Source organism: Myotis yumanensis, unplaced genomic scaffold (genome assembly GCF_028538775.1).
Source record: "Myotis yumanensis isolate MYYU_CA2020_CCGP unplaced genomic scaffold, mMyoYum1.0.hap1 SCAF_5, whole genome shotgun sequence".
Lineage (NCBI taxonomy): Eukaryota > Metazoa > Chordata > Mammalia > Chiroptera > Vespertilionidae > Myotis > Myotis yumanensis.
The window spans coordinates 8,381,679-8,406,933 of NW_027223756.1; the positions used below are offsets into that span (position 1 = coordinate 8,381,679).

Here is a 25,255-nt window from a genome sequence, read left to right on the forward strand (position 1 = left end):
ATACACCTGAAACTAATACAATGTTGAATGTCAATTATCTATAATCATAAAAGCGTAATACGCTAATTAGACTGGACAGCCGAACAACCTTCCAGACGTCCTTCCGGACAAAGCCGGAGCTGCGAGGGCCAAGGCAAGCTGCCGTGGCTGCGAAGGCCGAACCCCTTGCATGAATTTCGTGCATCGGGCCTCTAGTATCTTAATAAAAAGAAATGTTTTGAGGTGCTAAGAACCTAGGCTGGCCATCATAGGGACCGAGGGCCCCAGGGAAGCCACTGACCCTCTGCACTTGTGAGGACACATGGCTACATGTAGGAAGCAGCCGGGCTCCTTGTAGAAACCAGACTCCCCCAGAGCAGAGAGTGGGGTGGGGAGGGGGGTCTAGGACTTGGGAAGGGAGGGAGCTGCCCCAGAGACAGTCATTTGGGGGACAGGAAGTTACAAGTTTCAGGTCTTTGCAGGACTTCAATAATTTGGTCACCACCAGTTGGTGTGGATGGCAGGGCAGAGAATAGGGCGAAGGTCCTTTTCCTTAGAATGCCATTCCGATCTCTACATAACCCACGGATATCCAGCTCGGGGCCAAGTCCTAACTGTGGTCATGGCACATTAGAAATAACACATGCTTTGCAATCAAGAGTATTAATAATGGCTAATATTTGTTGAGTACATACACCCTCTAGCTTAATATTGGAACCCGAGATGGGCATCATGGCCTTCTTGACATGCGGGAGAAATGAAAGCATAGGTTAAAGCTGGGAAGTGACGGTGCAGGATTTGAGCCCACTTGTAAGAGGCCGTGGGGGTCCAGGAAAGGCCTGACCCCCACGCCACCTCTAACCTGCGGGACCCCTTGGGAGCAGGCCTCCACACCCACTCAGCATTCCTGGCAATCACCACTGATTTACATGGATTTCCTAGCAAGTCAGGACACCGGCCACACCCTTAGGACAATGAGGTGCATCCCTATTTCCCGCAGTCAAGTCAGTGTCTATGCGCTCGGGGAGGGTGTTCTGGGGCCAGGCTCAGACCCCTCTGCCGGGGGGACCCAAAGAGGTGGGTGACCATGAGGTGCTGCTTTTAAAAATGAGGACATGCCCTGGCTCTTGTACTGGATCCCAAATGACAGAAGCAGAGATAGCTGACCACACTGGAAAGGCCTTTGGAAGTCGCCTCCTGCGGAGATTCCCAAACAGGGCTGTCTGTGTTTGAGAGAATGAGAAATGTAAGGGCACCACACACCCAGGCAGGCTAGGGCAGTGACTGTGGGAGGCACAGGATGGTCTGAGGGTCCACTTGAAGACGTGGCTCCATTAGTAGAAACGTGTGAAGACCCAGTGTCCTTGTTTTACGGGGAATCTGGGGACCAAGAAGAAAAGTGCTTTGCTCTAAATGACCAGATCCCCTGTTCCCTGAGGGGGAGGAGCACAAGGGTGTGCAGGCCCATGACGCTGGGTTTGAATCCTGGTTCTGTCACTTAAGTTCTCTAAGCCTCAGTTTAGTATTTGGGAAATGAGAGTAACTGTTTCTTCCTGGTTGGGCTCTATATGGTAAACAATGAAATGAGCTATGGGGAGGTGGGTCAATGGGTGGGGAGAGAAGGGGGACATATGTAATACTTTCAGCAATAAAGAATTCTTAAAAAAATAAAAAGAAAGAAAGAAAGAAGCTAGGGAATGGGAAGCCCTAGGAAGACTGTGAGTGGAAGAGGCTTGGGAGCACCTACCCGGCTCCAGGTTCAGATCCTGGCACTTGCACCCCCAACTGTGTGACTATGAGCAGATCTCCTAGCACTTCCACCTGCTGCTGTGCGACTATGGACAGATCATTTCAATTCTTTGAGCCCTGATTCTGCATCTGTTTAACTCCATTAGAATTCCTCCCTTATGCGTGTTGGGAGGCCCAGCTCTTATGAAGCAGACATAGCACATTGCCTGAGACTAACAGATGCTCAATTAACACCTACTATTCTCATCACAGCACTTGGTAACTTCTGTGGCACCTCACTTGGGAGACTGCGGCGGAGACCGTGGGTGCCCAGGGAGCCCGCACAAGGAATCTCACCGCCTCCAGGGAGTGCAATGCCCAGGAGTCTCAGATGATGCACCTGCTCCAGCAAGAGGCAGTTCTGGGTAATGAGTGGAGCTTGACTTAGGAGCCCCACCTCGCAGCCCCCTCAGAAAGACTGTGTTGCATGATTGTGCCTCTTATCTCTCTCTCTCTCTCTCTATTTTTTTTTAAGAGAGAAGGAAAAAAAATAAAGGCAAGAACTTCAAGGTCAGGTTCACGTCCCTGCAGGCTCCTCCTGGGCTAAAGGGAAATTTCAAGAATGCAGTCCCTGGGCCCAGTTTACGTTCCGCCCTCTTGGTATCCAGGATACAGGAGGGACCTGTGGCATTCCGCCCCACCAATCAGTCTCCTCCGTTGATCTTGTTGGGGGCAGGGCCTGCCACTGGTTCTGGGAGAAGCATCACTGCTCAGCTGTCTCTTAGGCAGCAAGGTGACTCTCAGAAGTCTTTCCTGAAGAGTGTGGGTCCCAGGCCAACCCCCAAGACCCTCCAGTTGGATGTATTATGTCCCTGGGTGCAGTGAGGGGGACCCACAGAAAGGTGGCATGGGAACAGAGTCTTCTTTTAGCAATCATTGGAAGAATTTACATTTTTAACCAAAGCCACAGTTTTTAAGGAATACATCGTGTTGCTTTTCCCTTTATCTTCCTACCCTCTTAATTATTGCTTTGCCTGCTCCTCTCATTTCCATGCACTGACCTCCCCACCAGGGCAAGGTAGGTTTTCCTAAATTCCTCTCCTTTCTGGTGGGCCTGGGGCACAGGGGCCAGGAATTCACCAAAGGTGGCAAAAAGCTGTGCCTTCTTCTTCTTTTTTAATATATTTTTATTGATTTCAGAGAAGAAGGGAGAGGGAGAGAGAGATAGAAACATCAATAATGAGAGAGAATCACTGATCAGCTGCTTCCTGCAAGCCCCCTACTGAGGATCAAGCCCACAACCTGAGCATATGCCCTTGACTGGAATCGAACCCTGGAACCTTCAGTCCTCAGGCTGACGCTCTATCCACTGAGCCAAACCGGCTAGGGCAAAAGGCTGTGTCTTCTAATTGCAGGATCATTAGCATGGCTCCAGAATTATAAACACCCCAAAACCAGGCAGATTAAGTTTTAACTTTCGCTGGCAGGACACCTGCTCCAGAAATCCCTCCTCCCCCTACCTCCCAGGACTTACAACAGAAAAGTAAACATTTACACTGGTTAAGATTTACCAAAAGGAAGTGTGGCCTGGAATGCATCCTTTGAAGTTCAGTCTCAAAAGAAGCAGAAGCCTTTTTAAACACAGAAAATGAGAAACCTCAAAACCTTCTAGGTGCTGTCTGACTTGGTTGGGCCTTCTCAACTTGTCACTTGGGCCTTGATGCCAGTAGAGGTAACATCCTAAGCATAACTCAGGTCTCTGCTCCCAGGAGGTGGGGGGAGCAGGGGGAGATGGGGGGTTGGTGATCAAACAGCAATGCTGGAGCAGAGTGCCCTCCTGGAACTCTGGGGCAGACCTTTCTTCCTGGCTGAGATATTGGGTAGGGGGAGGAAGAGAAGAGCCCCTCACCAAAGGGGAGCCAAAGGGCATGGCCGACTTCACAGACGGGGAAAGATCCTGAGCCCCCGCTGGGCCCTGCAGAATTGGCTGATTTTCTCAATGCCCTGTGTCTGTTTTCTTGGAGGTGGGCGACAGGGAGGGCACACCAGCCCAGGACAGACCCTGGCTGAGAAAGTACCAGACACCATGACAAACAAAGTCACCAGACAGTGAGGTCACGCAGATAGTTTTGGAGAACAGGAAGTGAAGAAATTCCCCATACTCCCCCCACGATCGCTTGTGTTGACCAATGGAAATGCTCTAATCAGAAGAGGAAAAACCACCACGGTTGTGTGGCATTGGTATCTAATCAGAACCTTCAGCAACAGCACCTTCAAGTGCAGTCAACCAAGAATCCTGACCACATGGGGCGGGTCCCAGGTGATGACTGCGTGCACCTCGAAGTGAAGGCAGAGCCGATGAAGCAAGGACTCACCAAAAATAGACCATTCCTAGCGACTCTGTCCTGGGTGCCTGCTGGCTGGTTACCTGACGTGTTCACTAGCCTTCAGTAGGGCCCTTGAGGCAGGTATACATCCTCACCTTGCAGAGATCACCAAGGCTGGCTAACCTGGCTAAGGGTGCAAAGGAAGCTCAGGTTGCAAATGATGCTCAGGCCTCCAAATGGAAGACGTGGTAAAAGCCGGCTGCGTGGTATGCTAGACGCAGCACTGAACCTCCTACCCTGTGGGCAGCCCAGCTCAGCATGGGTGACCTTAGCTGGGTAACCTTGAGCCTGTCACTCAACCTTCTACTGGTCTTTCTGATTCCACTTCTGTCTTCAGCAGCAGCGTTTTGGTGGGTTACACATTAGAGGAAAAAGTCCAGACACATCCACGCACTTGCTCCAAGTTTCTCGCTGATCCAGCTGAGCATCTGGAATTTTATCAGCACAGATGCCACAGATTTGGGCCATGCTTCTTCCTTGCTCCTGGGTTCCCCATAAAGGGAGAAGCATGGTTTTTCTAACATGAGCTTCTATTCTCACTCTAGGTCCCTCCAGAGTTGGGAAGGCAGCCAACTTAATGCTTCACTGAACCCATTTTATTGTATTTTTTAATACATATATATGTATATATATGTATATGTATACACATATATATATTTTTTTTATTGATTTCAGAGAGGAAGGCAGAGGAAGAGACAGAAACATCAATGATGAGAACCATTGATCGGCTGCCTCCTGCACATCCCCTACTGGGGATCAGGCCTGCAACCTGGCATGTGGCCTTGACTGGAATCGAACCCGGGACCCTTCAGTCTGCAGGCCGACGCTCTATCCACTGAGCCAAACCAGCTAGGGCCCCCGCACCATTTTATACTTGGGCATTCGTCAGGCGAACCTCTACCAGCACTGGCCTCTCGCGGTTCTGCAATCAAACTCAGGCCCAGCAAGGCCTCCTCTGCGCTTGGTGAGACAGAGCTCATCCGGAGCCTCAGCGCGTTTGCACGTGCTGCCTCCAGCTTCCCAGAACCTCATCAAGCCCCATCTCAGAGCAACACCCTGGCTCTGATTCTGAATTTGATCCAAGGACCAAAATGAGAAACCCCATTTCTCAGCATTTCTAAAGCTCAAGTTCCCGAACTGTCCATTGGGGATGAAAAGATTGAGCTCCCAAGGTGTCCAGGAAGAGCTAATGACAGCCCAGAAGGTAAAACTCGAATCATAAACATTTCAGAATTCACTATGTGCTGGGCCCTTTAACACACCATTTGAATGAGTCAATATTAGACATGCTTGTCAGAAACAAATACAAAAATACAGGGCACACACACACACAAAATACAGGGCACAGGGTGAACAGTTGAACCAATCAATAAATGAAGGAATGGAGGGAAGAAGAGTGGGAGAGACGTGAGAAGGCCAGTGGAGCCCTGAGTCATGCTAAGAAGTTTTAGGATTTTCTTTTTGTTTTTAATATATTTTTATTTATTTCAGAGAGGAAGGGAGAGGGAGGAGAGAGAAATAGAAACATCAATGATGAGAAAGAATTGTTGACTGGCTGCCTCCTGCATGTCCCAACTGGGGTTGAGCCTGCAACCTGGGCATGTGCCCTTGATCGGAATTGAACCTGGGACCCTTCAGTTCGCAGGCCAATGCTCTATCCGCTGAGCCAAACCAGCTAGGGCAAGTGTTGGGTTTTCTACGGGCATTAGAGAACCATGAAAAGTTCTGGGAAGGGGAACAATTTGCTCTGGAAAGCTCTAGGGGAGAAAATTCCCAAAGTAGTTGTGACGTGAGTTGTTGGTAAATGATCTTGGAGCCTGGCCACGCTCTTAGCCTGTTACAATAGTGGATGCACAGAATGACACCATAACTCAGACAGTGGCTATGGGGACCCTGAGGGCAAAGGACTGGTAGAAGGGTGGGGCAGCCTTTGAAGACCTCAACTACCCAGAGATCTCTACGTTTCTGTCCCATCAAATATGCAGCTTTGGAAAGATAAGCTCGCCCAAATGTTTTTTGTTCTAAGTCTCAAGTGTGACATAAGGTTGCCATGCCAGTGTCCTGAACCACTAACTTTTACCCCTACCTTCACCTCATTACCTCCGAACAAAACGAAATTAAACAGAAAGAAATCATTGCTGTACACTCATGCTCACAGCAGCATTATCCACAATAGCTAAAAGGTGGCAGCAACCCCAATAGATACATGGGACATACAGTGGCGTATTACTCAGCCTTTAAAATTCTGTCTGGCTGGTGTGGTTCAGTGGATGAGCATCGAGCTATGAACCAGGAGGTCACAGTTCCCTTCCCAATCAGGGCACATGCCTGGATTGCAGGCTTGATCCCCAGTAGCGGGCGTGCAGGAGGCAGCTGATCAATTATTTTATTGGAAACCAATAAAAATATTTTTTTAAAAGGAAATTCTGACACCTACTACAACATGGACGATCTTCGAAACAGGCATTATGCTAAGTGAAATAAGCCAGTCACAAAACCACAAATACTGTCTGACTCCACTTTCATGGAACACCCCGAGTAGACAGGAAGCGGAATGGTGGTTGCCAGGGGCTAAGGGGAGAGGTAAATGAGGAGTTAGTGTTTAATGGGGACAGAGCTCCAGTTTTGCAAGGTGAAGAGCTCTGGAGATGGGTGGTGGGGAAGGTTGCACAACAATATGAATATATTTGTCATCACTGACCTGTACACTAAAAAATGCTTGACTGTAAATTTTATGTTATGTGCATGTTACCACAATTTTTTTAAGTTCAAAAGAAATCAATCAATCAATTAATCAACCAATCATTGCTGGGCTGTCAGCAAATTGGCCCACCTGAAAACAATGCCATGCTCTGCCAACCAAGCACACCCCATCTGGGAACCTCTTCCTCTTCAAGGAGACTTTTCATTATTTGCTCAAAAACTCCCCTAATCCCTTCCCCTGCCCCACCTAGTGCTGACTCAGCCCCTTTTAGTGTCTGAAAGGCAGGAGCCAGACTGAGGGGAAACACTGCACGTCACCCTATGTCCTGGGACACCTGCAGTCCCCAGCGACAAACACTGACCCCATCTCCATCACTCCAGGACCCCAGCCCTGTCCAACCACAGGAACCATGGCCCCGCCTCCTGGCTGACATCTTATGTGAGACTGGCAGGTTCCAGAAAAAGGCTTATGGCAAGAAAAGGTGGAGTCCCCGGTAGGAACTATCTATAAGGGCTGTGATCAGAGAGCCCCAGGGCGAGCCAGGAACAGAAAGGACACAGTGGTCACCATGCTGAGCACAGAATGAGACCGTGAGGTTCAGCTTGCTTCTGCCCACATCCGTCCTCCTCACAGGCTCAAAGAGATGGGCCCGGAATGAGGCAATGTATCCACCAAGCCTTCCCCGAGTATTTTGCCCTCAGCTATTGGGTGTGTATACACTTAGGATTATTCTGTCTTATTGCTGAATTGGCCAATGATGACAAAGCTCTCCCCCTGGATCTGGTAATACTCCTTTTTTTAAGTATACTTTGTACGTATGTTGTCATTAAAGGCATCCCAAGTGGTTGTTGGTTTTTTGTTTTTATTTTTGGTTAGCATTTGTATCGCATGTAATCTGTCTGTATATGTATATTTAAAGTGACTCTTTTGTAGGCAGCCCACAACACTGGAGTCTTGTTTTTACCCAACCTGACAGTATTTGCCTTTTAGTTGGAGTGTGCAGTCCATTTACTTTTCATGAATTATTGATGCAACTGGACTGACGTCTACCAACTTGCCTATTGTCCCCCATTTGTCTCATCTGTTTAACTCTTTTTTCCCCTTAAAAGAAATTCAGCCACAATATACTACTATTGTGTTTAAACAGTCGATTATCTTTTAAAGAAATCAAATTTTAAAACGTTAAAGTCTTTTATATTTCTGGTGCACTTAATTTCTCACGCAGATCCAAGTTTCCATCTGATGTCATTTTCTTTCAGCCTGAAGAATTTCTATTAACATTTTTTGTTGTGTGAGTCTGCTGGTAAGAATTCCTCTCAGCTTTTACCTGAAAATGCATTGATTTTGCCCTCATTTAAAAAAAAAAAATCTTTATTTCTTTTTTTAAAAATATATTTTTATTGATTTCAGAGAGGGAGAGAGAGAAACATCAATGATGAGAGAGAATCAGTGATTGGCTGCCTCCTGCATGCCCACAACCCGGACATGTGCCCTGGCTAGGAATCGAATAGGAATTCAATGGTGACCTCTTAGTTCATAGGAACAACAGCTCAACCATGAAGCCATGCTGGCCGAGCAGAAATCTTTATTTCTTAAAATTTTTTTTAAATCCTCACCCAAGGATATGTTTTTATTTATTTTACAAAGAAAGGAAAACATAGAGTGGTTGTTTCCCCTATGCACCCTGATCCGAACCTGAAACCTGGGTGGGGTATGTGGCCTAACCGAGAATCAAACCCGTGACCTCGCACTCCAACCTACTGAGCCACACCAGCCAAGGCTACCCTCATTTTCTAAGGATACTTTTGTTGGGTAAAGAATTGAAGGCCAATAGTTTTCTTCCCCTCTTTCAGCACCTTAGAAATTACTACTCAACTTCTTTTTTCACTTGCACTGTTTCTGACGAGAGGTCAGAGATCATTCTTATTGCTCTCTTTCATTTCCAGCCATTTGACTATGATATTTCTAGGTGTGGTTTTCCATATGATTACCATGCTAGGGGTTGGGTGAGCTTCTTAGATCTGTGAGTTGCTATGTTCCATCATCTTGGAACTTTTCAGTCAATGTCTTTTTTTTCCCTTCACAAAGTCAGCATGAAACCCGGGCAGTTTGGCTTCTAGGATTTAGCTTTTTTTTTTAAAATATATTTTATTGATTTTTTACAGAGAGGAAGGGAGAAGGATAGAGAGTTAGAAACATCGATGAGAGAGAAACATCGATCAGCTGCCTCCTGCACACTCCCTACTGGGGATGTGCCCGCAACCAAGGTACATGCCCTTGACCGGAATCGAACCTAGGACCCTTGAGTCCGCAGGCTGACGCTCTATCCACTGAGCCAAACCAGTTAGAGCAGGATTTAGCTTCTTGAACAGTATGTTTTACTGCCTCTCAAGCTTCGAAATGATCCGAGGAGTTATATTGTTTAAAAAGTAACTGTGCTCACTTTAGCAGCACATATACTAAAAAACACACACAATTAGAACGATATAGAGAAGATTAGCATGGCCCCTTCGCAAGAATGACACGCAAATTCATGAAGCGTTCCATTAAAAAAAAAAAAAGTATCTGTGTAAATCAGTGGTTCTCAACCTTGGCTGCACATTAGAATCACCTGGGAATCTTTTTAAAATCCTGATTTCCGGGCCTCATCCTCCAGAAATTCTGTTTCTTTGTTACTAATGTTGTGGCCCCACCCCATAACAAAGAAACAGAATTTCCGGAGGATGAGGCCCAGAAATCAGGATTTTAAAAAGATTCCCAGGTGATTCTAATGTGCAGCCAAAGTTGAGAACCACTGGTGTAGATGTTCAACATCAGTAATCATTAGGGAAATGCAAATCAAAACCAGAAGACAAACCGTTACACACCCATTTAGGATAGTTAAATAACAAGGGTGTTGGTGGGGGTGTGTAGAAACTGGAACCCGTGCGCACTGCTGGTGGGAATGGGAAGTGGTGCAGACACTATTCATGACAGTGGCCTTGTCCATGACAGGCACAAAGTGGAAGCAGCCCAGCCGGTGTGGCTCAGTGGTTGAGTGCTGACCTATGAACCAGAAGTCATGGTTCGATTCCCGGTCAGGGCACATGCCTGGGGTGGTGGGCTCGATCCCAGGGTGGGGTGTTCAGGAGGCAGCCGATCGATGATTCTCTCTCATCACTGATGTTTCTGTCTCTCTCTCCCTTTCCCTTTCCCTGCCTTTCTGAAATCAATAAAAATATATTTTAAAAAATAAGTAAATACTTTTCAAAAACAAAAGTGGGAGCAGCCCAAGTGTCCGGGAACAAAGGACTGGATAAACCAAAGGTGGTACATAGATACGATGGAAAATTACTCAGCCTTAAACAAGGAAATTCTGATACTAGGTCCAACATGGGTGAACCTTAAAGACATAGTACTGAGTGAAATAAGCCAGTCACAAAAGACAAGTGCTGAGATTCCATTGACATGAGGTCCCCAGAGGAATCAGATTTGTAGAGACAGAGAGTAAAATGGTGGTTGCCAGGGGCTGCGGGGAGGAGAGAATGGGGGCTAGTGTTTAATGGGGATAGAGTTTCAGTTTTGCAAGATGAAAAGAGCTTATCTTTCACAAGGTGGTGATGGCTCCACAGGGATGGGAATGTACTAAAAAACAATGAACGTAACTATGGTTAAAATGGTATATCTTATGTTATGTATGTTTTACCCCAATTAAAAATAACTTTTTAAAAAGTAAACTAAAACACAGTATCTGTGAAATAAACCTCAGAACATTTACAATTACAGTTGGAAGGATCCTGAATTACAGTCTAACTTTTTAAAAGATGAGGCGCTGACTACATTTCTGAACTTCTGGGAACCGAGAGAACATTTGCAAACAGATTAAGTACTGTGTGGCCTTTCCTGGGTCCGCATGCCAAGCCAAAGAGGTGATTAGCAAGCTTACAATACTGATTTCTAATCAGAAAGTTAAAAAAAAAAAATTCCTTTGTCAAAGAGAACAGGGACAAATGGCCAATAAGCCCGGGAGTTATACAATAAGAGCTGGGTCACGCAGTGTAACAGGGCCCTTCCACCGCCTCTCTATCGCTGCATTCCGGCCTGTGCACATGTTCTCACAAAGCCAGGATTCTCATGACGTCATCGGCGATGGCATTGCACCGATAACACATCATTCATCGTGGTGTGGCCCTTCACAAAGGCAGGCAGAGTCCCTGACTGCCAATGGGGACATTCAGGGGATGTATTCCAGGAGTCTAGCAAATAGATCTGAACTGTCCCATCCACTCGCCTGTCCTTCCCACAGGATCCTGCCTCGCTCTTCCCCGTGAGAGAGGACACTGGGAATGCTGGAAGAGAAGAGGACTCTCTCTGCAAAGGCCCCTGTGCTCATGTCTCCAAATAGCTGTGGCTCCTAAGAGGGCAGGAGGCACAGGGGGAAATGGGAGAGGAGGTCTCAGCAGGGGGAGGTCCCTTGGCTCAGTGCCTGGGAAATGACCCAATGATGACACTGTGGGTCATCACAACCTCACTTGCTCAGCACCTCGGGCCACGCTGCCCGCCAACCGCCAGGCCATGTCAACCACTGGACCACGCCAACCACCAGGCCACATTACCCACCAAGCCACGCCAACCACCGGGCCACGCCAAACAGTGGGCCCCCACCAACCACCGGGCCATACCAACCACCAGGCCATGTCAACCACCAGGCCACGTTACCCACCAAGCCACGCCAACCACCAGGCCACGCCAAACAGTGGGCCCCGCCAACCACCAGGCCACACCAACCACCAGGTCACGCAAACCACTAGGCCATGCCAACCACTGGGCCACGTCTCCCGTTTTCACTACAGAGCAGGGTCTGTGGGAGCTGGCTGCCTGCAGGATCTAGGAAGGAGGCAGGAATTTCCTCCAGAGCCTGGATTCCAGCCACTGCACCCTGGAGAGTGTGAGGCTTAACTAATTCTCCAATCAAGACACATACACAAAACGCTCTGAAAAGTGGTGGAGAACTCAGGGAGTGTTAGCAATGTTACCGCAATGCGCCCGGCGACCTCCAGGGACAATGCAGCACCAACGGGCACTCGGACTGCAGAGCCAGCCCTGTGTTGAAACCTAACCCTCTTACCAACTTGCTGTGTGATCCTGATAGAGTCCCTAACCTCTCTGGGCTTCAGCTGCCTCAAATGGAAGGGGAGGACAAGTGAAATGGTAAATGTCTCTAAAATTCCTCAGTAAACAGCAGCGTCACAACATGGGGGGGGGGGGGGGGGGGGAGGAAAGGGGGGCGGCTGCAACTAATAAGATTTCTGAACTTTGTTTTTTTAATATGAAACCTTGACCCAGTGATAACACTAATATCTTCCTCCTGAAAGCAAACCAAGTGAAATTGGGGATGAGGTCAGAAAGGAAGTGGATTCAGAGATGACATCCTTATGAAAAAAGCACAAAAGAAGCCCACTAATTACCTCGAAACTTATAATACCTGACTCCCGCCCTCGTGGAATTACGGAAAACGCTGGAAGGATTCAGATCCAGCCCGCATTTAACCAAACTGGACGCTACCCTTTCACCAATTCCATTCGAGAAGCATGTGCTGAGGAGCCCTCAGCTGCTCTGCCTAGAATTCAGCCACTCCTTTCTTCTCCAAGAACCAAGCAAGGTTCTGACCCTCCTTGGGACTGAGAGAGCGAGCTGCCCTCACCCTGACCTCACACATTAAGAGGTTAGTTAGTCTGTCTCCTGTTCTGAGGTCCCCTGGGGTCACAGCAATCTGAACTGACCCTCGAGCCTCCAGGTCAGGCCTTTCCAAAGCCACCCTTCCCGCCAACTCCCAGCAGCCCCCAGAGGTGCCCCACCCCCACAGACACCCAGAGAAGCAGGATGGGAGGCAGCGAGGCTGGACTGGTAAAGCAGGTTTCATGGTGCTCCAGTTCTTAAGAATAAGGAAATGCATTTTGTTTTCCAGAGTTGGTGATGGGCAGCATTCTTCAGATGGCAGGCGCCTGGCTCTCCCTTCACCAAAAAGATTAGGACAGCCGGTCCAGGGCTTCTCCTATCTTTGTGTGATTTCTGTTGGGTCAACAGTTCCTGGTTTGACAAACAGAAAGTCAGAGTCTCACGCAGAAAATCATGGTAGCAAACTCTGAGAAGCGCTGGGGGAAAGGACTCTAGGGAGGTTCATGGTCCGATAGTTCTATTCTTTAACTCCTCCGGCCTGCCATTCCAGCCACCCTGGGTTTGAGGTCAGGCCCAGGGCGAGCAAACTGTCCCAAACAGGTGGGCTGTGCCCCTGCCAATCTGAGCCCTGGGCTCTCCTTGGGTCTAATGCTTGCCTTCTGGTTTCAAAGCTGGACCTAGGAGTGAACTGACCAAGAGAAGAGTTGGAGGGTGGCAGTTTCTTATTGGGAAGCATCTGCTCAACAACCTCCACTCTGCAGCTCCCCAAATCAAACGCCTCTCAGCCGCACTCACTTGTATTCATTCATTCACTCATTCATTCATTCGCGCTGATCATGTACAAAACTTTGCGCTGGGACTGGGGAGACAGATAGGAAGCTTCACCACTCGTAGAGAACACAGGCATGAAAATGAAAGCTATGTGGTAGATCCATGTTAGAAGAGTGATGGCTAGCCCCTCCCTGAGCTGGGACAAAGATGGCCAGGCAGGCTTCCTAGAAGAGGTGACCATTAGCTGTGTGCAGCAGCACAGCGAGGGAGTATCAGCAGGCAGGGTGCACACATGGTCTATGCACAGGGAAGAGAGCGCCTTGTGAGTGAGGGGAGGGAGAGGGTTTCAAGTTTAAGGAGTACTAGGATCTTCTGGGTAGCATATTAAAAATGCAAATTCCTAAAAATGCAGATTCCTGGGAACCCTGCCGAGATTCTAATTCAGCAGGTTCCAGTGAGGACCCAGGAATCTGAGTTTCTTTCACAAGCTCCTTGGGGAGTCTAACGCAGGTTGTCTGTGGACCACACTCTTGAGAAACCCTGCTTTGAAGGAATGGGGCAAAAAGCCATTTGTGGCTTTGATGGAATATTGGTTTATAGTCATAGAATGCCCCCAAAGGGACTTCGGACAGCTCACTAATGACTCGTTCTTCAGTCATTTTACACAGACATACATATAACCTCCAACAAACTGGACAGGAGCGCCGGGCGGGGGTTGGGCGCCTGGCTCACACTCCCGGGGCTGTCACTGTTAACAACGGTGGGTGTTATCCCAGGAATGTGCTGGGGCAAGGTCCAGGCTTCTGCCGGAACGCTGTTCACAGGTGAGCCAGGGCCCGTGAGCAGTGACGGGAAAACCCGCTGGGATCCGGCCACACGCCCTCACCACCCTGCCCCAGAAAGGGCCAGGCTGTGCACGGGGCCTCTTACAGACGTTCTCTGCAGCCTGAGCTGGCTGGCTCCCTGCCCTCCGGTCCCCAGCCCCGCACCGGGAGCCTGACCTCTGCTGCCCCAGTGCGACCCACTTGGGCTCCCCTGGCTGGACTGGGGTTGAGGGGCAGGAGCTGGCTCAGCCAGCCTAAGCCGTGGCTGAAGGCTCCGTTTCTGACAGTCCCCTCATGGCAATATTTCTGCCCTGTTTGGACCCATTTATTTTGCTAGTTCAAGCCCCTGCCTGGGAAGCTGATCGGGAAACCCAGACCTCCTTGCCCAGCTCTAGCCAACGTTATGAGGGCTAGAATCCTGCCTTTGCGATCTCTGCCAGGTGCGTGGGGCCACGTCCTCATTATGGGTTACAGCCGACAGACAATGCCCTCCTGCAAGGGTTCCCCCTTCTGACTGCCCCGTGCTCCCCACGCCCATGTTCTGCGCCGCGTGGACCTCCTGCACAGCCTGCATCTGCTCTGCCCTCTGGCATCTGACCCCGCGGGTGGACCTGCTGGGCCTCAGGACCCTGCCGTTTCTCAGCAGATGGGATTCCCTTTCAACGGGGCCCCCGGCTTCAATCCCTATTCTATCCCACGTGAGGCTCTGGGAACCGGCTGCCTTGGCGCTGTGTTTACAACTGATAGGATGACTATGGTGAGTCCTAGATCAGAGCTGGTAAGCGGCACAGCCAGCCACAGAACAAAAACCAAAAGCGGGTTACGCAAACCTGAGCAGCACTGATGGTCCGTGCTGCTCACACAGGAGCATGCGTAGGGATCACGTCAGAACACAGCTGCTGATTCTGTGGGTCTGGCATTCTGCATTTCTAACGAGCTCCCAGGCAGTGCCACCGTGCTGGTCCACAGCCTGTGCCTGAGTGGGTGGCACTGGGCAGCAGAGGGCAGCCTCCTGGTGAGGGACCCAGGCCCAGAGGGCAGGGAGCCAGTTCAGGCTGCAGAGAAGGTCTCTAAGTGGCCCTTCCTGGCTGAGGGTAGTGAGGAGGTGAGGATGGATTCCTGCGGGTTTTGCCATCATTGCTTGTGGGGCCCTGGCTCACCTGCCACACTTCCAGCAGCAAGAGGGTCGGGCTAAGAGGGTCGGGCTCACACAATGAATGGAGGATTGCCACGGGGTGGGGGTGGGCAGAAGCAAGGCTCAGGATCGAACATGTGCTCGGACATAGTAACCACCAGGTCCTGCTAATCGCCACAGCATTCAGAACAATTTACTGTGGAGGTTCTGAGCAAGAATGACCGAGGGATGCCAATTGCCCACGGCCTCTCCCGGGTGGGCAGCTGCTGTCCTAAGTTGGTAGCACACGACTCTCCAACCCCTGCCATGGTTCCCTGTATCAGATGAGTCCAGTTCAAGGCCAGCTCTGTAATCTTTCCAAATGAGCATGGGTCACAAGAATTTGAATTTGGAGACACTGAGTTAACTCTGGTTGCTGAGCTGGAGGGTTATGAGGTAGACCAGCACCATGAAGGCCATGAGTCACCCACAAACTAATGCTGTAATGATGTCATGACTGTAAACATTTTTGACTACTTATTCTGAGCCTTGCTCTCTACTAGATGCCTTAAATGAGGAAATTCATGCTGTAACTCTCACAATAACCCTTCGACGTGGATGGCAGCCTAAGAGCGTGAGCTCTGGAGCCAGATGGCCTGAGCGTGAATCCAGCTCTGCCCCTTTCTAGCTGTGTGACCTTGGGCAAATTACTTAGCCTCTCTGTGCCTCTACTTCCTCATCTCTAAATGGGGACAGTCACAGGACCTCCCTCAGAAGGTGAGTGTGACAGTTAAGCTAATAAACTATAAAACACATAGAGCAACATTAGGGCATGCAGTTGATTTTTAAAAACCAACTGTGCTCAGGAAAACAGCTCACTCCCCCTGCTCTGAGTGAGGGACACCTGCGAAGACAGGAGGGGAGAGCAAACAGAAAGGTCTGGTTCTCGGCAGACCCCGAGCAAACAGAAGAAGCTGCCCCTGTGGCAATCACAGTAGTGAGAGGAGCTCTGGTCAGAATTCCCAGGATCAAGTCAGGGCTGCTCACCAGCCTGGTCCGACCTACGGGTCGGTGAAGAACACGCATTTTGGGGGCAGACAGACTGGGTTCACATCCCAGTACTGCCCCTGGTTGGCTGTGCGATCCTGGGCAAGTTCTCTACTCTCTAAGCCTCCATCAGCAGGATGGAGAGGGTACCAGTTCTCACCTCACAGAGCTGCTGTAAGAATTAAATTGGACGACGCGTGCCAAGCACACAGCCCACATCCTGACACAATCTGAAGTCGGAATAAATGCTCGCTCTTATTTGTTCCTATCCACGGGCTAAGATCTCTATGGTGACAACATCTGCACTCCCCACACTCCTGCCGTCTCAGGGACACAGATGTGCGCCTGAAACCTAGACCAGGCTCTGCTGAGGGCAGAGAGCAGATGAAAGGGAGGCCCAACCCCCAGGTGTACAACTCTGAAGTAACTCCGACCAATTTATTTCAAAGCATTCCAGCTAAAATGGGAGTTGAGAGATTTTCACACGAAGGCAAACATGAGCCCAAATCTCTCTGATACTGAACATGGCAGGAAAGACGTCGCTAGTGAGAAGGCTGAGAGGAAAATCCAAGTCTTGGTCGAGAGGAACAGTCCTGGGCTCTGCCTCCCTGTTAAGAGGGTTCTTGGAGGGGAAGATCTGGCCTCTTCCCCAATCCTCCCCTACGCCCTCTAGAGCTGAAGGGGCCTGGGCGGGACCCTCCCACTGAAGAGCAGCTCAGCAAAGTGTTGGCCACTGAGAAATAGGGAAGACCATTTCCTTGGGTCCTGCCCCCTCCCCCCAGCAAGGATATATAATTCTATACATTCTAACGTCAAGAAAATTCCTTCCGACCTCCTGCTTCCCTGTGACTTCGTTCATAATGGAGCTCTGCCACCACCCAGGCCTCAGGTCAGCAGAAAAACAATAGTTCTCACCCTTGGCAATCCCAGAGTTGCCAGCAAACGGGCCTGTCGGGGACCCACTTCCGTTAGCTCTCTTAGCATAAGAAGGAGGGCCGAGGGACCTCACCTGGGTCTCCAGTTTCCCAGGCTGTAAACCCGGGAGAATGTGAGGCCCCCCTCCTAGGGTATTGTGAAGCGTCAACGCCTCCTCCGGGAGCTGTTGGAAATGCAAATTTCCGGCCTCACTGGGGGTGGGAGTGGGGTTAACAAGCCCTCCAGGGGTTCTGAGCTTCGGCCTGTTTGACAACCGAGGCTCTAAACATAGGCTCCACAAGGATAGCGTTTTTGTTGGTTAATTACCGCTGACTCCCCGGGCAGCCACACTGCCAGGCATATTGCGGACACTCTATCCATTTACAGGCCTCCAGGAAATATTTTCAAATGGCTGACCGTGTCCAGGTGAAACAGGAGAGGAAGGCGATCGGGGTTCGGCAAACCTGGCATTTCTACCCTTAGTTGCACAACTTGCTGACCATCCCTCAGCTGATCCTGCCCTGTGGCCCCGCACGCCCAGCATTTAGCCCAGGGCCCAGTACCCGACCCAAGGCACAAAGGCCTCCCAGCTCCAAGTCTGAGCTCACATCCCCACTACCCACAGGGGTCATGATGAGCCTGCCCCTCCACCTTCCTAAGATGTGTTAAAAAACAAACAAAAAAAACTCCAAGAGAACACCGAGCCCCCGTCATCTTACAGTTTATCTCTTTAACTGTGTGTCCATCTCCCTCGTCCAAGGGTGCACCCCGTGACAGCAGGGACTTTGCTCTGATCCTCCCGCACTGGCAACGTTGCCTGGAGCCCAGTGGGCACTCCATAAATACCTGTGGAGTGAATGGCCCAGCTGGGTGGGACAGATAAACACCAGTGCCCTTCCGTGCCACCACGAGGCTAACATCAGTGGGTTCTCAAACAAGGCACAGGGCACGGGGAGAGGGGACTTCCGAGAGAAGGGCCGTGGGGTCCAACAGTTCCCCGTGAATCCCAGAGACCTCCAGTTCCTGCCCCAGCCTCTGAGCTCTGCCATGACAACTGCAATTCATTACCCTGCTTCCCACGCAGCCTGGTGCCAGCTCACTGGCGCGAGTCACCTCACTGCAGAAATTCCTAAGCAGGGCTTGCCTCCGATAAGACCAGGGGGGAAGGATATATTGATTTACTTATGTAACCAGCGCCGCCAAGGTGGCTTGGAGGTGCTGATGTCACCGTGGCTCACCAGGAAGAGACCTGAGCTGGCCAGGACGGGACACTGGCTCCAGCTCCTCTTCCAATGCACGGGCGGGTAGAGGAGCCCCAGTGGGCACCGCTCCCGTGAGGGAGCCTGAGGCGCACACGGCACTGGGCTGAGACTTGCCGTGTCTGGTGCCATTTCATCCTCGGCTCAGCCCTCGGGGTAGGCAGGTGCTACTCACACACAGCCCAGAAGGAACTTGTTCAAGGTCATTCACTAGGTATCAAGGACAGAGACAGGACCGGACGTGGCGTCCTCTGGAGATCCTGGTGAAGGCCTTACCCACCGCAGGGAACAGTGAGGTGTGGCAAACCAGCGTTTGGCTGGGACCCCACAGACATGTTTCTCCAGCGTGAAAAAGGTGTCTACATGCGGATTGGAGTGTTTCTGTTTATTTCCCTGTAGTTAAAAGTCCCTTCCCCCTTACAGAGGATGTATTCTAGAACAGTACACCTGACAACCTACATGCTTTTATTAACCAATGTCACCCCAATGAGTTCAATTAAAAATAAAAAAGTCCCTTTCCCTTGGCTGTCCCACCTCTCTCCTCCCTTCTTCTCTCCAAATTCACTGAGTGCAGTGGTACGAAGAGTAAGGCCTTGAAATCAGACGGACCTAGATTCAGATGCCAACCTTGCCTCTTTCTACCTCTATGACCTTGACTTTGCCACTCAACTGTTCTTAGCCTCTGTTTCCCCATTTGCAAAATGCCAGAAAAACATAATCATCAACAGTGCTTGGCCCGGGACAGACGCTGGATCAGGATGATTCTGGATAACTCTGATTAAGAGCCTTGTAGTCATCACCTTTGCCAGTGACCGTCCTCCTTGTTCGTGACACAAAGACAATGCACTTGCAAGGAATTCCTGGAGTACACGGCAACGTGCTCACAGAGCTGGAGCCGGCCAAGGAAAGCCCCGGCAGATGCAGGCTCGGACGGCTGCCCCGGAGTCACCTCATCTCAGCCACCTGATCCCTGCATCTTGATACCTGACCCTTCCGAGTCAGGTCCCAGTCAGTGGATCCTAAGGGCTGCCCCAGGAACGAATCACACAGGTGACTGCCGCGAGGCGGGGAGGACGCTGGCGTGGGGACGGCAGGGCTGCCACCGAACCAGGCCCGGTGACAGCAGGCAGCCGGCCGGCCGGGGAAAGGCAGCAGCTGTGCTGGCCTGGCGTCCCGGCTGCCAGGGAGTGATAAATGGAGTGGGGGAAGAAAAAGCCAACAAAGGTGTCCCTAATCTTGATGCAGCTTCATTTTTTTTTTCTGGCCGACCATTGTACGAGAACTTAAGCCTCGGTCCTTTTTCTTAGGCAGACATTTGAAACGGAGAGATCCCATTTCTTCCCAACGGCGAGCTGTCATGGGTAGAAGCTTTGAGAGGGGAATTGGGAAGGGGGGGGGGGCATGGGACCCACCACACTTGTCTTTTTCTTCCTCCTTCCCACTCTCTCTACTCCACCCCCTCTCCTGGCCAGCCTCTTTATAGAATGTCCTATGTTCCCCCTACACAACAACAGTGAACGCCTGTCCCTCCCTTCCTCAATCTCCCCCCATCATTTTGGCAAGAGGCTTTCTGCTCCGGAGCTGGAGGCTTAATGGCCCGCTGGGCGAAGGTTAAATAACAAAACGCCACTGTATCCAGTTTCTGCGTTTTCTCTCCTTTTATCTCACTCTGAAACAGGGATTCAAGGCGGCCGAGAGGCTTGTCAGTGGCGGCAACCGGAGCCTTTCGCTCGCTGTTCTACTTAAGGGTGTGCGGCGGGCAGGCCCTCTCTGTGCGGGGAGAGGCCGGGCGGGAATTTGTCACAGGGACTCAGCCTAGATCCAGCCCTCAGTCCTGTCCCGGTGGAAGCGCTAGGTCACCCGAGCCATTTCTCCAAAGGAAGTGGGTTTCCCTTATCCAGGCCCCTCACTGAGCTGGGGCTGTGGATCCTCTTGGTGGAGAGAACTCCCAACACGGAGCCAACTGCCACTAAGTCGGTACCCTCCCCTCCCCACTACCCCTGACAAATGCCATCAAAACCTGACCAAGGCTTCTTCCATCCAAGAGCTTTGCAGCAACCGGCCGGCCACCCGCCGGCCACCCCCAACGGCCACTTACTCTAGCCTGGCTTTCCTTATGTGCACCTGAGCCCGGTGTTCCAACCTTCCCAGTAACTAAGGCAACCCGATTCTCTTCTCTTCAAAAGAGCAGTGTTTCCCAGCTACCTGCGGTCCCCGGGGACTGGAGAACCAGGTCAGTGTGGCTAGGCCGAAAGCAGGAGGGGTGGTGACAGAGAGGAGCTGCCTCGGCTACACATTCCCTGGCTGGCCATCGGGAGCATTTACCCAAGCAACTTGGAAACGACTCAGAACCTGACCCACACTGCGTCCTTCCGAGTGTCCCTGCCTCCGTCTCTGCTCTCTCCCTCCCAGAGCTCTGGTTAGCGGCTGCTCCCAGAAGGTGGGGTCCCTGCCCAACAGTCTCCTAAGCCACCCGCCGCGTGGATCTCTCTCACTGGCTTCTCGGATGGAGCCTCCTTTGCCCACATCTCTCGCTGAGACGCACAGCAGACTTTAGGAATAAATGGTAACTCTCAAGAAGAGGGCACGCTGGCACCGGGAAGTGCTACCTACAGCTAATAGGACGTTGGGTTCAGGAGTTCCACTACCTGGGCTCCAACCCTGGGTGCATCACCTACTGGTGACCTTGAACAAGTGACTTAACCTTTCTAGGTCTCACTTCCCTCGTCCGAAGATGGAGATAATAGTACTTTCACCTCACACAGTCGGTGAAAGGATTAAATGAGGTAATAGAGAACAGTGCACAGCAGAGAGTAAACGTTCACACGTTAGCATTTTATTATTACTTTATTTGTTTATGGGTTCCAAAGTCTCTTATTTCTTCCTCTTATCTCTACTAGTGCTTCTTAACCTATTTCTTTCTTAATAGTGGGCATAAGATAACGCCATGCACCGTAGACTCCCGGGGAACGGAAAGAGAAGGAAAACCCTCAAATAACTTGTGAAGGCACATCTGTAGGTATTAGGGGACCATGAAGAGAAGCATGGGGAATAGAGGCTTCAGGTAAATTCCATGGCAGGCTGGTTATAACTCCTGCTTTAAGAAATTGGTGAAAAGTAGTCTGACAATAACCTTAAATCCATTTTAACTGATTATAAAATAGTAACTCACTTGCCCATTGCTGGTGCTTTAACTGTTTGGCAAATGACAAATTCCTATGACGCAACTCACCCAGGACTGTGACACTAGGAAAGACACGTGTTGGTCTGCACAGTGAAAAGGGATTTGGAAGAACTCAGCCCCAAGCGTGAAAGATTCCCAAACGACTACGATGGAAGAGGAGAAACTGGATCTGATTTTTAGGAGCAAGTTTTCGTAAGAGAAAGAGGAAAAGAGACCTGTGCTAGCGACTCGAGGTTGACGGTTGCCTGCTGTGTGACCTTGGGCACGTCACTTGTCTCTGAGGCTCCGTCTCATCGGTGAAATGAGAGCCCTGGATTACATGACCAGAAAGGCCCAACCTGTCTGCCAACTGCCACAGAGCTCGGCGAGACTCCGTCTCCGCGTAAGTGTTTTGCAGGTACTTCTAGTAAAAGCTGAAAGAGCTGGCATCCCCAAGTGCCTCCTGCGTGTCAGGCTCTGTGCCGGCTGCCCGACCGACTTAGCTTATTTAATGCTCAGAACCGCCCTTGCCAGCTTGCTTATGCAGCTCCCCATCCTACACAAGACGAAACCAAGGCTCAGAGAGCGTGTGTGACTTGCCAGGCTCACTCAGGTAGCACGTGGCAGACCCAAGATGCCAGGACTCAAAAGGCTCACCCTCTTCCCCATTATCCACACTTGCTCTCTGGTGAACTGTGGTCTGGCCACACCAGGATGGCTGCAGGGAAGTGAAATCATGCCTGTCCCAGGTCCATTCCCCAAAGCCAAATTCCTTAGGCAATGGAGTAGAAGTCTGGATTCAGCAGGCAGCTGAGCGGTGCAGGGCTTAGAAATGAGGGTTCGTAAGTCAGTGTGCCTTCATTTCACAACAGCTGAGTGGCTTCACCCAACTCAGAGCTGCCCCGCCCCCACCAATCCCCCACCCGGCCTCAGGTTCCTCAGGCAGATAACTACCTATTCCCAGGGTTGGTAGGAGGATTAAAAGAAATCCCATGGAAAGCTCTCAGCAGACGGCCTGGATGCAGTAAGTCATCATTACTTCCTACCTACACGGGAGGGGGCACAGTTAGTGATGAGCGGTTTCTAAGCTAATCTACAGCAGGAATTTATGAACCTGGGGTCCACGAGCCCCCTGAAATTATGTGCCCCAAACCATGTTCACACTTGTCTTCAAGAAGCATCCTTAACCTCTGTCAGCTTCTCACAAGGGTCTGTGACCAGCGGAGGTTAAGGCCTGTGACTGCTAGGCCCAACTTCCGACAACATCAATGATCTCTGAGACGGCAGGGTAGCTCAAGCTCTTCCTCAGGTCATGAGGGAAGTCGCTGAGTCCTCTCCGCGTAGCTCCTCGGCCGTGTGGGCCTTGGGTACTTATCACACAGCCCCCAAAACTGTGCGGGGAGTTTACAGGTGGCTCCTGGAAGGAGGTCTGACCATAAACCACAGAATGGGCAGGAATCCGACTTCAGGAACCTTCTCTGGCAGGGCCATTCCTCCCCTGAGAACAATCAGCGTATTTGTTTTGGCATACCCCTGGGTCAAATGCCCTCGCCACGCTGGCCCTTGGCTGGGAGCTCCCAGAATCACCTGGAGCTATTCCTCTGCTAAAGGAAGACCACTCCATGGGGCTGCACCCCATGCCCCAGGGGGACCCGTCACCTTCCCAGCGGCCGGGCCTCAGGAAGAGCCCTTGGCCCAGTAGGCAGGGCCCGAGCTGCCCACTGGACCCTCTCCGGTTGTTGGGACAACCGTCCTCAGGAATTCCGGCCTCCCAGCCTTCCCCTGGGTGAGAAGGGGACAGAGTTGGCAGGGCCAGCTGCCTGGCTGCTCTTCCAACCCCCTGGTGAAAGGGAACGCTGAACACTGGATTCCCTACCCCCAGCAGCCTCCAGGCCGGACAGCACACAAAACAGCTCAGCCCCACGGGGAGGAATGTGCCAGGGCATTCTTCGGGGTTGGTAACCCGAGACGCTATTTTGTTCTTGGTGGCTAAGAAATCCCTTTTCTGACTGAAGGCCCATTGGACTGGCTTTTAAATTCAGGGGAACGGGCAGGCATCTCCTTGATGCAGGTAAGGAAAAAGCCCAGACAAACGCAAACAGCCGCACGTAAGCATCTTGTGCGTGATTTATTTTGTTTCCCAGCATTCACCAGCTGCAGAGATGTAAGCACCTTGGCAGGATTTATCTCCTCTACCCCACCCCCACCCCCCACCCCAAAGAAGTCTGGCTCTTTCTAGCTTTTTAAATTTTTCCTCCTCTTCACAGCCCCCTTACCCTCCCACCTACCCGCACCACCAAATTCTGTCTTGGAGGCAGGAGGGGTAAGGAGAAGCCTGAGAGCAGGCAGGGTCTTCCAGACCATCTCATCAACCCTGTTCTCTCACTGATGAAGCACCCGCACCTGAGAGCTCAAGTGATCAGCCTGAGGCCACGCAGGCAGGACCAGCAGACAGAAATCCCTACCCGGGGTGCGGGAAGGAAATTCCGGTGAGCCCGGAATAGATGCCCTCTGCTCAGCTCTTTCCCCAAACTTCCAAAGTTAGATTCATCAGAGACCCCAAGGTGACCCCAAGCTCGAACTTGTGTCTCTTCTGGGAGCAGTACAAGGGGCTGCCCCGAGGGGGTTGGGGAAGGAAAGTGAGCCTGAACATGTTTGGAGGTTAAAAGTTCTGAGCCGGTCAAGAACTTGGCATATGATGCCCAGCCAGCGTGGCTCAGTGGTTGCGGGTTGACCTATGAACTGGGAGGTCACGGTTCGATTCCAAGCCAGGGCACATGCCCGAGTTGTGGGCCTGTCCACTGTGGGGCGTGCAGAAGGCAGCCAATCAATGATTCTCTCTCATCACTGATGTTTCTATATCGCTCTCCTTTCCTCTCTGAAATCAATAAAATTTAAAAAGAGCTTGGCATACAGAGTATTAGAAACATCAAAACAAGCTCCTCACACCCCTGGGCCTCAAATTTTCTCCTATGTTTGAAAATGGGAGTGGGACTCTGATCTTCTATATCCTTTCCAACTTTTAAGAGTTCCACTATTACTGCTTCCCTTCCCAGCAAACCACTCGTCTGACAAATAGGGAAACTGAGGCCCAGAGGTTAAAGCAGCTTGCCCAAGGAATGCTCTCTAGCACTAAAATTCTCTCTTACAGATTACGGTAAATGAGACCTTCAGCATGGCACTGAGCATAGAGAAACCCAGGAAGTGTTGAATGAATGAACTTACTTGCTCACAGGAACCCTGAGAATCTGAACTCACACCTTAACACTTTTTCTTTCTGTTCACCCTCACCTTGCTACACACCCATCCGAGCCTCCTGGGACATACGTCGTAACCCAGCAAGGTGAAGGGTCCAAAACATTTACCTGCATTGCTGTAGAGGCACCTGATGCCCAAGGTCACAGCCGGCGACCAGGTGAAAATTCCACATTCCTAAGACACTCTGACTAAGGACTGAGTCAGTAAAGGACAACAAAGCTGTCCCAGAAGGTGGTCCTCCCCTCCCCCCACCACATACATGGGGAGGGGGTGCTTGTGTGCAAAGAAATGCCAAACAGCCCAGTCTGCACGCCCAGTAGTTGAGCGTTGACCTATGAACCAGGAGGTCACGATTCCGTTCGATTAAGGTCAGGGGGTTGCAGGCTCAATCCCCAGTGTGAGGTGTGCAGGAGGCAGCCGATCATTGATTCTCTCTCATCACTGATGC

General features: G+C 50.9%; 1 protein-coding gene and 1 non-coding gene across 2 annotated transcripts in view; one reads left to right on the forward strand and one right to left on the reverse strand.

The window, feature by feature from the left end:
- The window catches only part of WWC1 (WW and C2 domain containing 1), a 117,671-nt gene that overhangs the window by 91,092 nt on the left and 1,324 nt on the right, over nucleotides 1-25,255 (reverse strand). The gene's annotated exons all lie outside the window — the stretch shown is intronic.
- On the forward strand, nucleotides 9,242-9,351 carry LOC139011844 (U6 spliceosomal RNA). Its single transcript, XR_011471673.1, has one exon. It is a non-coding gene; the product is annotated as a U6 spliceosomal RNA (small nuclear RNA).